Source organism: Littorina saxatilis, unplaced genomic scaffold (genome assembly GCF_037325665.1).
Source record: "Littorina saxatilis isolate snail1 unplaced genomic scaffold, US_GU_Lsax_2.0 scaffold_680, whole genome shotgun sequence".
In the NCBI taxonomy this organism is placed as follows: Eukaryota; Metazoa; Mollusca; class Gastropoda; order Littorinimorpha; family Littorinidae; genus Littorina; species Littorina saxatilis.
In genome coordinates, this window is record NW_027128823.1 from 46,786 (window position 1) to 58,793 (window position 12,008).

The 12,008-nt window shown below is 38.5% G+C and overlaps 1 long non-coding RNA gene across 1 annotated transcript; it reads left to right on the forward strand.

Moving 5' to 3' along the window:
* The first annotated feature begins 5,775 nt into the window (after nucleotides 1-5,775).
* LOC138957143 (uncharacterized) lies at nucleotides 5,776-10,977 on the forward strand. Its single transcript, XR_011452940.1, has 6 exons — nucleotides 5,776-6,038; nucleotides 6,333-6,374; nucleotides 6,900-6,978; nucleotides 7,617-7,713; nucleotides 8,314-8,360; nucleotides 9,294-10,977. It is a non-coding gene; the product is annotated as an uncharacterized lncRNA (long non-coding RNA).
* The last annotated feature ends 1,031 nt before the right edge of the window (nucleotides 10,978-12,008 follow it).

Genomic DNA, 12,008 nt, shown 5'->3' on the forward strand with positions numbered 1-12,008 from the left:
AATGTGTGAAGTTTCAAAGGTGTTGCTTAAAAGGCGTTCGTGATAATGACAATATTGTATGTGTCTGACTTCAATGCGACCCCGCTGCGACCTTGACGTTTGATTTTATCAACCAGACTTTCATCATGTGTGAATGACTTCAAACACTATAAAACTAGTTGAAGAAATTGACAATTTTTCAAAGTTTAAGCCAGATGGCACTGCTGTGACCTTGAAATTTGACAAACATTAACCAGGCGGTCACCTTTTTTAGAAAATATCCTTAAAGGATCTTTAACCTTACTGTGACCTTGGAATTTGATGAGGTTTAATTTAACTTGCGTAGTGTGCCAAGTTTCAAGGCCCTAGCTTCAAAAACATATGAGAAAACCTCATTGAAAAAATGTATATGTTTGACCTCAACGCGACCCTGCTGTGACCTTGACTTTTTCAACCAGACTTTAATCGTGTGTGAACATTATACACTAGAACTGTGTGTATTTTCAAAGCTCGTGCTATAAACGCGCTGAATAAATTGAAAATATTCCACATTTGGACCAGATGTGACCCCGCTGTGACCTTGAACTTTGACAAAGATTAACCAGCAGGTCACTTTTAATGAGGTTTTATAAAAATGCTGAAAGTATGTGAAGTATGTAAAGTCTAACTGATCTAGTATTAAAACATGTAAGACGTGACAACGACAATTTTCCAGTTTGCAAAGGAAATTTAACCTCGCTGTGACCTTGAAATTCAATGTTGTTTAATGTGATGTGCACCATACCTGGAGGTCATTATACTTTGGTTGTGTGCCAAGTTTCAAAGCCCTAGCTTTAAAAACGTGCGAGATAACCTTAATGCTATGACTCAGTGCCGTTTTGAATGATATAACGAACAAAATTATCGTTATTTGTAAAATCATTTGGGTAAATTTATCTTTTCTTTTCGTAATTGGGTTCCAGCATCTGTTGTCTTAACAAAAATCACAATATCAATCTTATAAAATGTGTCAACTTTTATTTGTTAGCCCCTTTGTCCGCTTTTCGTGCGCACCTTTTGGCACTTAGTCATATATATATATATATATATATATATATATATATATATATATATATATAAACAACACAATAAAAAGTCCAAAACCAAGCCAGAATGTCGCATCTTTTTAAATCCAAATTTTCGGCCCGCAGGCCTTCTTCAAGGTGCACAGACCAAGCGTCTATTCACGACTTTTTTCCGTGACCTTTCGGTATTCATGGGGGCTGCCATTTTGGTTTTGATGCGCTTCCTTTTCCGGTTTACGTATTTTCCGGTTTAACATAGCATTTGCGTTTTTTTGTCAGAAGAGTGATATTTGGTTATGAAGGAAGTCAAGTCCGCCATTACCTGCCACCTCAGTTGAGTGTTTACTTTGAACTTATACTTGAACCGTAACAGTGTGTAGCCAGTTCACAAGACCTGTTCATCTTCCTACCAGTTCCAACTGTTGTTATCAATGGGTCGCGCAGCTGGAGGAAGTGTTTATTTCCATTCGGAGCCCAACTTCAGTTCAAAACCAGTCAAAAACTGGCCTTGACATTCCCACATTACGATACCCTTGAATGACATTAGATCTATGTCGTTTCCGCTTGCCAAAATCCCACATGTTACATGTCTGCTCTTCGAGTTGTTTGGAACTTAGTTCGAGTATTTTCTCGAACGTAACTTTTGACCCAGCTGTCAGGTAGGCATCATGAATTAGACGTACACTAACACTGGCAGTTATAAATCATGTTGTGCAAAAGACTGTAAAGAAGTAGAACATTGTGGAAAATCGGGAATGCTTTCTCAGTTTGTGCACCCTGGCAACATTTAGCAGGAGAGAAAAAAATGCATATGCCTTCCTCTGCAAAAGTCGCGCGAAGAATGCTGAACGGGCAGCGACGACTAGCTGTTCGGTTACAACTCGCTATTGCCGCGGCCCGTTGTTGCCGCAACCCGCTATTGCCGCAACCCGTTATTGCCGCAACCCGCTATTGCCGCGGAACTTTCCCGCAAGAAAGATCCCCTGATTCCGGTTTTGTTAGAAAAAAATTGCGCCAGTTAGATGCCATCAAACAACAGAGTTGGTAACTCTGCCGTGTGTTACGCGTGATTGTTCTGAAAAGTGACTATTACATGATTGTTCTGAAAGTCTACTATTTATTTCATCGTAATCATGTAAGCCCTCATACGTGTTTGTTCTGAAAGCTTACTAATTTACATGATTGTTCTGAAACTCTACTAAAGGTAAACTTGCTTCACCCGTGAACTGAAATGTGGTCAGATATGGAACAATATGTATACCCCTGCCCAACGAAATGTGTTTGAGTTGATCCGTCTTCTGTGTGCGCGACAGCTTCAGATGTGTGTTTGAGCTGATCCGTCTCTCCACTCCCTTTTTTTAGGTGTAGGGGGTGGGGGAGGTTTGTTCATATCAACTGACACTTTATCAAACCATTTGAATAATTCATATACAAAATTCTGGTGGTTGCTGTGTAATAAAAAAACAAGTGTCATTGAAAACAGAGATGTGCTAATACATTTAGCTTTCATGTGTGTGTATGTTACGCGTGATTGTTCTGAAAAGTGACTATTACATGATTGTTCTGAAAGTCTACTATTCATTTCATCGTAATCATGTAAGCCCTCATACGTGATTGTTCTGAAAGCTTACTAATGTACATGATTGTTCTGAAACTCTACTAAAGGTAAACTTGCTTCACCCGTGAAATGTTGTCAGATATGGAACAATATGTATACCCCTGCCCAACGAAGTTGGAGGGGGGTATACTGGATTCACTTTGTCCATCTGTCTGTGTGTATGTCTGTATGTATATATGGAACAATATTTTGATACAATGATACTAAATCTTAAGTGATATTGATATTTATACCCCAGCCAAATGAAGTTGGAGGGGGTATACTGGATTCACTTTGTCCGTCTGTCTGTGTGAATGTCTGTATGTAAATGGAACACTATTTTGATACAATGAACCCCCGCCCAATGAATACAAACTCAACAAGTAATACGTTTCATACATTCAACATGTCTTCTTTATTGTTCTCAACTCAAAATTGAAATTAAATGTTCAAAGACAAAAATTATATATAATCTTCAAAAATGCAATGATTCTTCTTGAGTATTCCCAACTCAAAATTCAAGTTACAGGTTCAAAGGGACACATAGAAACTTTTGAATTTTCCTCTTTGCCATGCTTAGGTGGCGAGGTCACCAAAATGGATCGAAAGGCTTGGCAAAGAGGGAAAATGGAAGCTACTTTTTGCCCCGTTAAAGACGAAAGGCACAACAAATAATTTTTACAAATGAAACTTTTTTTTATGAACTAAAAATTCAAGTGGAGAGGGGATGAGAGACGTGAGGAGATGTCCGGGGTTGCGAGATGTGTGGGGAGTCTGGGCTATAAAGTTCTTGCACGCGAGACAATATACTTCTTTGTGTGTGTTTGGGGGGGGGAGTATTTTGTTTATCAACTCTCTCTCTCTCTCTCTCTCTCTCTCTCTCTCTCTCTCTCTCTCTCTCTCTCTCTCTGAATATTTGTGTCATCCTAAATGTTAGGGGGGGGGGGGGGCAAAAAGACATGTTTCCCCCCCCCCACCCCAGGAACAGCTGCCCCCCCCCCCCACCCCAGGAACAGCTGCCCCCCCCCCCCCGTTTCCGACGCCAGTGCACTGAGTACATATGCACACATACACCACACATACACACACATGAAAGCTACATTTATTAGCACATCTGTTTTCTGTGACACTTTTTTTTTATTATGTACACAGCAACCACCAGGGGTAGGGGTATACATTATTATTGTTCCATATCTGACAACATTTCACGGGTGAAGAAAGTTTACCTTTAGTAGAGTTTCAGCACAATCATGTAAATTAGTAAGTTTTCAGAACAATCACGTATGAGGGCTTACATGATTACGATGAAATAAATAGTAGACTTTCAGAACAATCATGTAATAGTCACTTTTCAGAACAATCACGCGTAACATGTGTATGTGTGGTGTGTGTGTGCGTATGTACTCGGTGCACTGGCGTCGGAAACTGGGGGGTTGGGGGGGGGGGGGCAGCTGCTGTTCCTTGGGTGGGGGGGGGGGGGCAAGCATGTCTTTTTGCCCCCCCCCCCCCAGTATTTAGGATGACAAACATATTCACAGAGAGAGAGAGAGAGAGAGAGAGAGAGAGATAGTGTGAGAGAGAGAGAGAGAGTGAGAGAGAGAGAGAGAGAGAGAGAGAGAGAGAGAGAGAGAGAGAGAGAGTTGATAAACAAAATACCCCCCCCACACACACACACACAAAAGAAGTATATTGTCCCTCATGCAAGAACTTTATAGCCCAGACTCCCCACCCATCTCGCAACCGCGGCCATCTCCTCACGTCTCTCATCCCCTCTCCACTTGAATTTTTAGTTCATAAAAAAAAAGTTTCATTTGTGAAAATTATTTGTTGTGCCTTTCGTCTTTAAAGGGGCAAAAATTAGCTTCCATTTTCCCCTAAGCATGGCAAAGAGGGAAAATCAAAAGTTTCTATGTGTCCCTTTAAACCTGTAATTAGAATTTTGAGTTGGGAATACTCAAGAAGAATAATTACATTTTTGAAGATTATAAATAATTTTTGTCTTTGGAGATTTAATTTGAATTTTGAGTTGAGAACAATAAAGAAGACATGTTCAATGTATGAAACGTATTACTTGTTGAGTTTTTATTCATTGGGAGGGGGTATAAATATCAATTTCACTTAAGATTTAGTATCATTGTATCAAAATATTGTTCCATATATATATACAGACATACACACAGACAGATGGACAAAGTGAATCCAGTATACCCCCTTCCAACTTCGTTGGGCTGGGGTATACATATTGTTCCATATCTGACATTTCACGGGTGAAGCAAGTTTGCCTTTAGTAGAGTTTCAGAACAATCATGTAAATTAGTAAGCTTTCAGAACAATCACGTATGAGGGCTTACATGTTTACGATGAAATAAATAGTAGAGTTTCAGAACAATCATGTAATAGTCACTTTTCAGAACAATCACGCGTAACAGCCGTGTGCTGACAAAACCGAGTAAATCCATTTAAAAAAAAGAAGATATTTTTCGTTCATCAAAAAAACCAAATCAATGCGCATCTTTTGTGTTCATTTCTACTTTTTAGAGTCCTTAAATAAGCAGATATGAACAAGTAAGTCCACAACCAAAAACAACTTTTTTAAGTATGCATGAATGTTTTGGCAAAACAAAGTAAGTCTAAGGGGTTCCTAATTTTCGTATAATGATAGTTTCAAAATTCTTGTCAGAGGACTCATACAATAAAAAAAACCGCTTCAGTGGACTTACTCGGTTTTGTCAACACACACCAGAACTGTGAGGGTTTGTTCCATGCTCAACGTCATTTCTACCGGTTTTTTCCGATGACGTGGTAGGCTATCATGAATGACAGACAGACTTCCATTTGCGCGGGTGACAGAGGAGGGAAAGCTGATTTGTGATGGTCATAGATACCATAAAAGAGGTGAAAATGGTGATACATCGCACACACACACACCACGACCCTCGTCTCGATTCCCCCTCTATGTTGACTAAATGTAAAAAGAACAAACAAAGTTCCGCGGCAATAGCGGGTTGCGGCAATAACGGGTTGCGGCAATAGCGGGTTGCGGCAATAACGGGCCGCGGCAATAACGGGCCGCGGCAATAGCGGGTGCCTCCCAGCTGTTCTTCTTCAAAGTAATTAAACTACCCCCCCAAACCCTGCAAGTTTGTACGATTTACTTTGTGGACATGAAGCCAGCAGAGGACTCAGGAATGCCCACTTAATTCCTTGATTGTACTTCCGTCACAAGAACTAAAAGAACATTCAATGTTCGTTAAATCTGTGGATCAAGTGACTCACGAAGCGGAGGAAAAGAAAATCACCAGCAGATCTGTACAAGATGTTGAATTCTGCCAGGGAAACGAAGCCGCCCTCACGGCAGAGAAGTCTCCGCCTACGAAAATCAGTAGATCTAGAGCAAGGTAAACATACGTTTTTCAAAGCTTGTTCACAAACACACACACACACACGTACACAAACACACACACGCTCACACCATCACACACACACACACACATGAAAGAGATGGAATAGCTGATCGAGTGATGACAATGTTGATTGATAAGTATTTTTTGGTGCGGTGAACTTGAGGCTATATTGTTCTATCAATCCATCGATATATTTTACACTTTCACCCCAGAAATGAAGCACGTGTACACATATTGAACAAAAGAATCATTTTAAGCTTTCATTGGCATTGTTTCCTTTTTTTGCAGACATGTTGGCAGGAAGTGAGTGTTTCACCCCACTCTTGCAAGGTAGGTTGATCACTGATGACAAGTTCTGATTGTTTTTCCTTTTTAAACGGATGACAATCCGTACTCTGCAGATGGATCTAACCGATACACGGAAGCAACATTGGGAACAAACTGTTATTCAATCTGTGAATATTTCATGTGTGAGGGGTATAACTGCAAGTAGCCTACGTTCGCTAATGTAGAGAAATAATTTTTGACTCAAACTTCAAGTTAAATTGTTTCTGCTGTCAGAGCCATCTTTCTGAAGGAACAATATTTTACATGCCCCTGGATTGTTGTATATTCCTTCTTATTTTGCAATGACAGGCTCAGCTTTCATTTGATTGTAATGTGTTTCTTATTTGAAGCTTTGTATCATAAAAGCTCTGTAGAAGTGTTGCACTTGTTTTGCAGACTGCATTAGGCGTGGTACCTATTGCACACTGGCACACCCACACACCCTCCACCCTGCCTATTTATCTAAAACACCCACCCACACACATACACAGGGTGCTGACAAAGGATTTTTTTTCCATTCTCCTTCAGGCCATCGCTTAATTTCTTGCAGACTGAGGAGCAATGGACGTTTGAGCAGCTCCTAAACCTGGGGCACACAAGCCACAAGGTAAATAAGGTATCAGTATATGAACAAATGTTTTCCCTTTGATTTTTATCGCATCATTTTTTCATAAAACTCTGTAAATTGTGGCAATTACACATTATGCCAATAACATTATTATGATGAATGAAGATTTTCAACTTATCATTGAAGAAATGAAATCAAGCATTTTTGTTCATTCTGTATTTGATTATTATTTTCCAGTCTTTGGGTTGGCATAGTGGGTGAAATAAGGGTGAGGAGTGTTGGTTGGTGTTATTTTTTAGGTCTTGGTGATGTAATATTTTCCCTATGGTATTATTCATGGTTATCATAGTGCAGATTCCAGGGAAACGGTTTTTTGAACAGCCTCTTAAACTGAAAAGCTACAAGGTCAACAACATAAACAGGTTACTGGTGTCTCGGGCATTGATGTTCTTAAAAAGATTTGCACAGCAATTTTTGTGTGTGTAAAGAGATAATGAAAATAAAGCATAACAACTTTTATATTTTTGAAGTGGAATTAAATGTTTTCATTTTTTTATTTTGAAGTGTTTTTGTATGCAGGTTTTATTGGATGGGTGGGGGGTGGTTTTGATGGTTCTGATTTATTATGATGTAAGGGTGTTTTTTTCCTTAATTATTTATTTAATTGGTTTATGCAGACTTCATGGCAGCCACTGACCTGACGATATGACAGCCATGAATATCGAACGCAGAAGAAGAAAAAGAAGAAGACAGTCTAACAGGAAAATAATTCTGGTATGCTCATAATGTCTATGCCAGTTAAAAAAAAGTCATGAATTGAAGTTTACCCAGGTTAGACATTAGCATGTCGTAATTGTGACAATGAATGTATCCGTAAACGCACCAAGAGACTTACTTAGAAAAATTGAAGTCATGCATCGTCAATATGACTACAATCACAAACTGAATAAGGGGAAATCATGTCAATTTGGTGGTCTGGATCATCAGCTGTTGCTAATTCGCTATAATGGTCTACTTGACAAAGCCTGTCTTCATGTGCTTCTTTGTTTCTATGTAGGCGTGTGCAGACTGTTTATTGTATTGCTGTTGTTTGTTTGTGAGTAAAACTATGGTGTGACTTCAATTGTTTGAAATTTGTTGTGTATGTTCTACTTTGTGTTAGGTGTTTCTCCATGCCCCCAGAAGAACCGACATTATATTAAAACCTTCATACCCTGAAAATACTTGCATACTAGATGTTGTTTCTTATTGTAATGATTGGGGACAGGCAAGCTCTTAAATTGTGCAAGCCTTCAGAAAACTGTCAAGTCTGATTTGCTAGAACAAGCGATATTAACACGTTATTAAGATGAATATTTGATTAAATATGTGCAGGAACTACTTCAGCAGATTCATATGGCCAGTCTCACAATGCAAGGAAGGTGAGTAAATTGAATTATGTCTTTCCCACCTGTTCTGTGTTTAGTGTCAGCCGTGATTGCCTGATGAGAATTTGAAAACATGTTGCTAACTAACATGAACCCAACCATGAAACGTGATGTAGGTGAGTAGCCCATCTAGAAAAACGAACCTGTTCTAATTCCGAATTAGAACAGGTTCTTTTTTCTAGATGGGCTACTCACCTACATCATGTTTTAAGGTTGGGTTCATGTTAGTTAGCAACATGTTTTCACATAGAAAATGGTGGGCACCTGAACAAATATCTGCACATTACAATGAAGTCTTACTTTGTGATCTGATGGTTTAATAACCCCCCCCCCCACCCCCAAGAAGAAGCTCACATAACTACCAACTACACAATTTCATTACAGAATCAAACAATGGGAAGAATCAGGATTCAGCAGTGCTAGGTCGTTGAGGGGGATAGCTATCACTGGGCACTCAGCAATGAATAGTTGAGGTTTTCACGGACATTAACAAAATCCGGTAACCTACGGACAGTAAATTTCACAGGGAAGGGAACAAGAACGTCAAAAATGGAAAACTATGTTTTTTCTTTCAAACCATTGATAGAGCTCTGAAGCTTCACACAAGTTTTGCAGAGAGAGCACTCGGCCTATTCATTTTTGGCACTAAAACATGCGCACACACAAAAAGAAAGTTTTTAAAAAGTGGCGCCGATGTATTCTCACACTCACAGCCTTAGAATATTGCAGTTTGTATGTTACCAAATTGAGGCATGATTTTACTCTATGCAATTACCTGACCAAATCTGCGACAGTCGGGCAAACTTCTTACAAGTCGGATTGGGCCTTCAATCAAATACTCAGAAACCAGCAGCTACTGTAAGTAATACTAGTTTTGTTGTTATTTTTTACAGCTTGTACTGAATGTGTTTTCTTTTATCTCCTCAGAATCGAGTCAGCCAGGGAAAGACCATTGAGAGGGAGAGCGCACAGTAAAGCATATATGGCATGCACTTCGGTGGACCAGTGCCATCATCTTCATAACAAGAGATGCAGATCATATTTTCTTATGTTTAAGTATAGCTGTTAGCAAAAGTATTTGACGATTCTTCGGTACGACTTTCGTGTTTAATCCCATTGGCTTGTGCACAGCCCCAAAATCTGTTTTATTTTGATGTATCATTTATAGTTTGAATTTTTTTTTAATGGAATTAGTCCATATGTAAATACATCTAAGGTTGCAATATTGTTTTCTTGTATATACCCTTAAAACTACCTCTTCGTGTAAACAAAATTTAATTGTAAAAAGAAATGTTTGTTCAAGGGAGATAATTTGAAGCAATTTTTTTTAAAATCAGTAAAACTGCGTAGTGACATCCTCAATTAAATAAAAAGAATAAGGAATAAAGGTATACACACAGGTTGTACCCATTTTCTTGATTGCACTGCTTTTAAGTAGAAAGCTTTTTTTCTCAGAATTATTTTACAAATAAAATTCAAGGGAGGCAATTGATATGATAAAAAGGAAGAATTTTTCTTTTCTTAGAATACTGTACACATTTAGTAAAGTATAATTTACAAGACAAAACACAGGGTTTTTTTCTGTGCCTACTACTTGACAAGAGAACCACGAGATTTGTGCAGATTATTTAAAATTTTCTGTACAGTATATTTTACAAAGACAGATCCATACAATATCTATAATTTTGTAATAGATGTTTACAATTTGTGGGTATGTTTTTTTTTTAAATCAACAGTTCGGATAGCCACAACAAGTGTGTTTGTCTTGTGATTTGAGAGCTTTAGCACTGGATGCTTAGAATCCTCTTGATCATTTACTTCAGTAGGTTAAGCCACCTTCTCCAAAATCTTCTCTCCTATTCTGTGCTTACTACAGTGGGTTTGACAAGAGAACCACGAGATTTGTTTTTGTACATATGTTGCTTTTATTCTGTACACTTTAATATTTTAATCCTATGTGCACATTTTTTTGTTAACTGTTTTTTTTTTCTGTTTTTTTTCCTGTATTCAAAGTGTGTATGGAAACCACAACCTGTCACAGCAGTATTATTAATCTGGATCTCCCTGCTAGGAACGTAATTAACAGAACGTGTGCATGTAGCTAAAGAACTTAAAAAGAATTTCTGCTACTTCACTCAAAATACGTCCATCCTCACACTCATATTTTCTTAAAATAATATTTGTTCATACAAACATGTTTGCGAATTATTCAATTTTGCGTAAAATATTCAATTACGATTTCTTTGTGTGTTGCAAAATTATGTAATAAAATTATGCAAGATCAAATTCAAAACAGCAATAAAGCTGCTGACGGCAGAATACCTCTGTTGACTTCTCTATCTGTTGGGTCAAACTATGCCACAGACATGTTTCTTCTAGTACCTCAATATCATGTGATACAGTCTCAAAGACAGAACAACGCAATAACCTTTTTTTGTGTAGATTCGATTGACTTTTTCCTGAAATAAAATATTTTGTTTGTTTGTTTATTTGTTGCTTAACGTCCAGCCGACTACGCAGAGCCATATCAGGACGAGGAAGGGGGGGATGAAGGGGGCCACTTGTCAAGCGATTCCTGTTTACAAATGCACTAACCCATTACTTGTGTCCCAGCAGGCTTTAGTAAAACTAAATTAATACCTACTGGAAGATTACCAGTTTCCAGTATGTTAAAATAGGCTTAACCTATCTACTGCTGGACTTACATCAGAACACTAACAGATTAAACTATACATGAATCGCGAGACAAGCGGCAAGAGAAGAGATTTTTGGAAAAAATACAGGTGAATGAGCAAGAAGGCAGAAAAAAGAAAAGAATTCATGAAGAAAAAGAGAGCATGACAGGAAAGAGGAACCAAAAATCTACCTAACAGCAAACTAGAAAGCTCCTGCGGTTCCAAAAACAGGAGGGGCTTTTAATTTCATACCGCAGTGCCCCACTGCGGGAAATAAGATATTCATGAAGCGGGTTCTGACTGAGTTAATATATTTCTGGAAAGCTGAACAACGCAATGCGTCTGTGACTGGTGAAGAAGCAGAGCTGGAGCTTTTTGTATTGTTTGTCGTTGGTTTTATTACACACGCACTCACATACGGTCAACAAAATGTTGCATGTTCCTGCTTGACAAACAAATGCCTGCATACATGTGCACGTTCGAACGTACGAACATTCATACCTGTGCAAACAATCTACCACTTCAAGTTCAACACCCAAACCCCACACATTCCTCCAAAAGGAGTCTGAAATATAATACTGGCATTTGTTGTATTAAACGAGGACCTCAACTTCCATTGTCTAGTGCATGTGGGTCTCATGTTATACGTGTGAAACCACTTACTTAAAAAAGAAAAAATCTTGTAAGCTTATCAACTAAAAACAAACAAAAAACGAACAATTATATTCTTAAACAAACTGGTTAGAATAACAGATTTAGGAGAATGCAATGCAAGGAACATCTTTATCTAATTCGGTCGATGCTTAGATCTAGAAAAGCACCCACTCATTCCAATATAATAGAGGAAAAAAATTCCAATTGAAAAAGTTTCAGCTCTAGACAAGGCAGCACTAGCAGCAATTTTAGCTAGCAAAATCGAACTTGCCCTGCAGTCATGCAAGGTCGAACCACTTTCCCTGCCTATTGG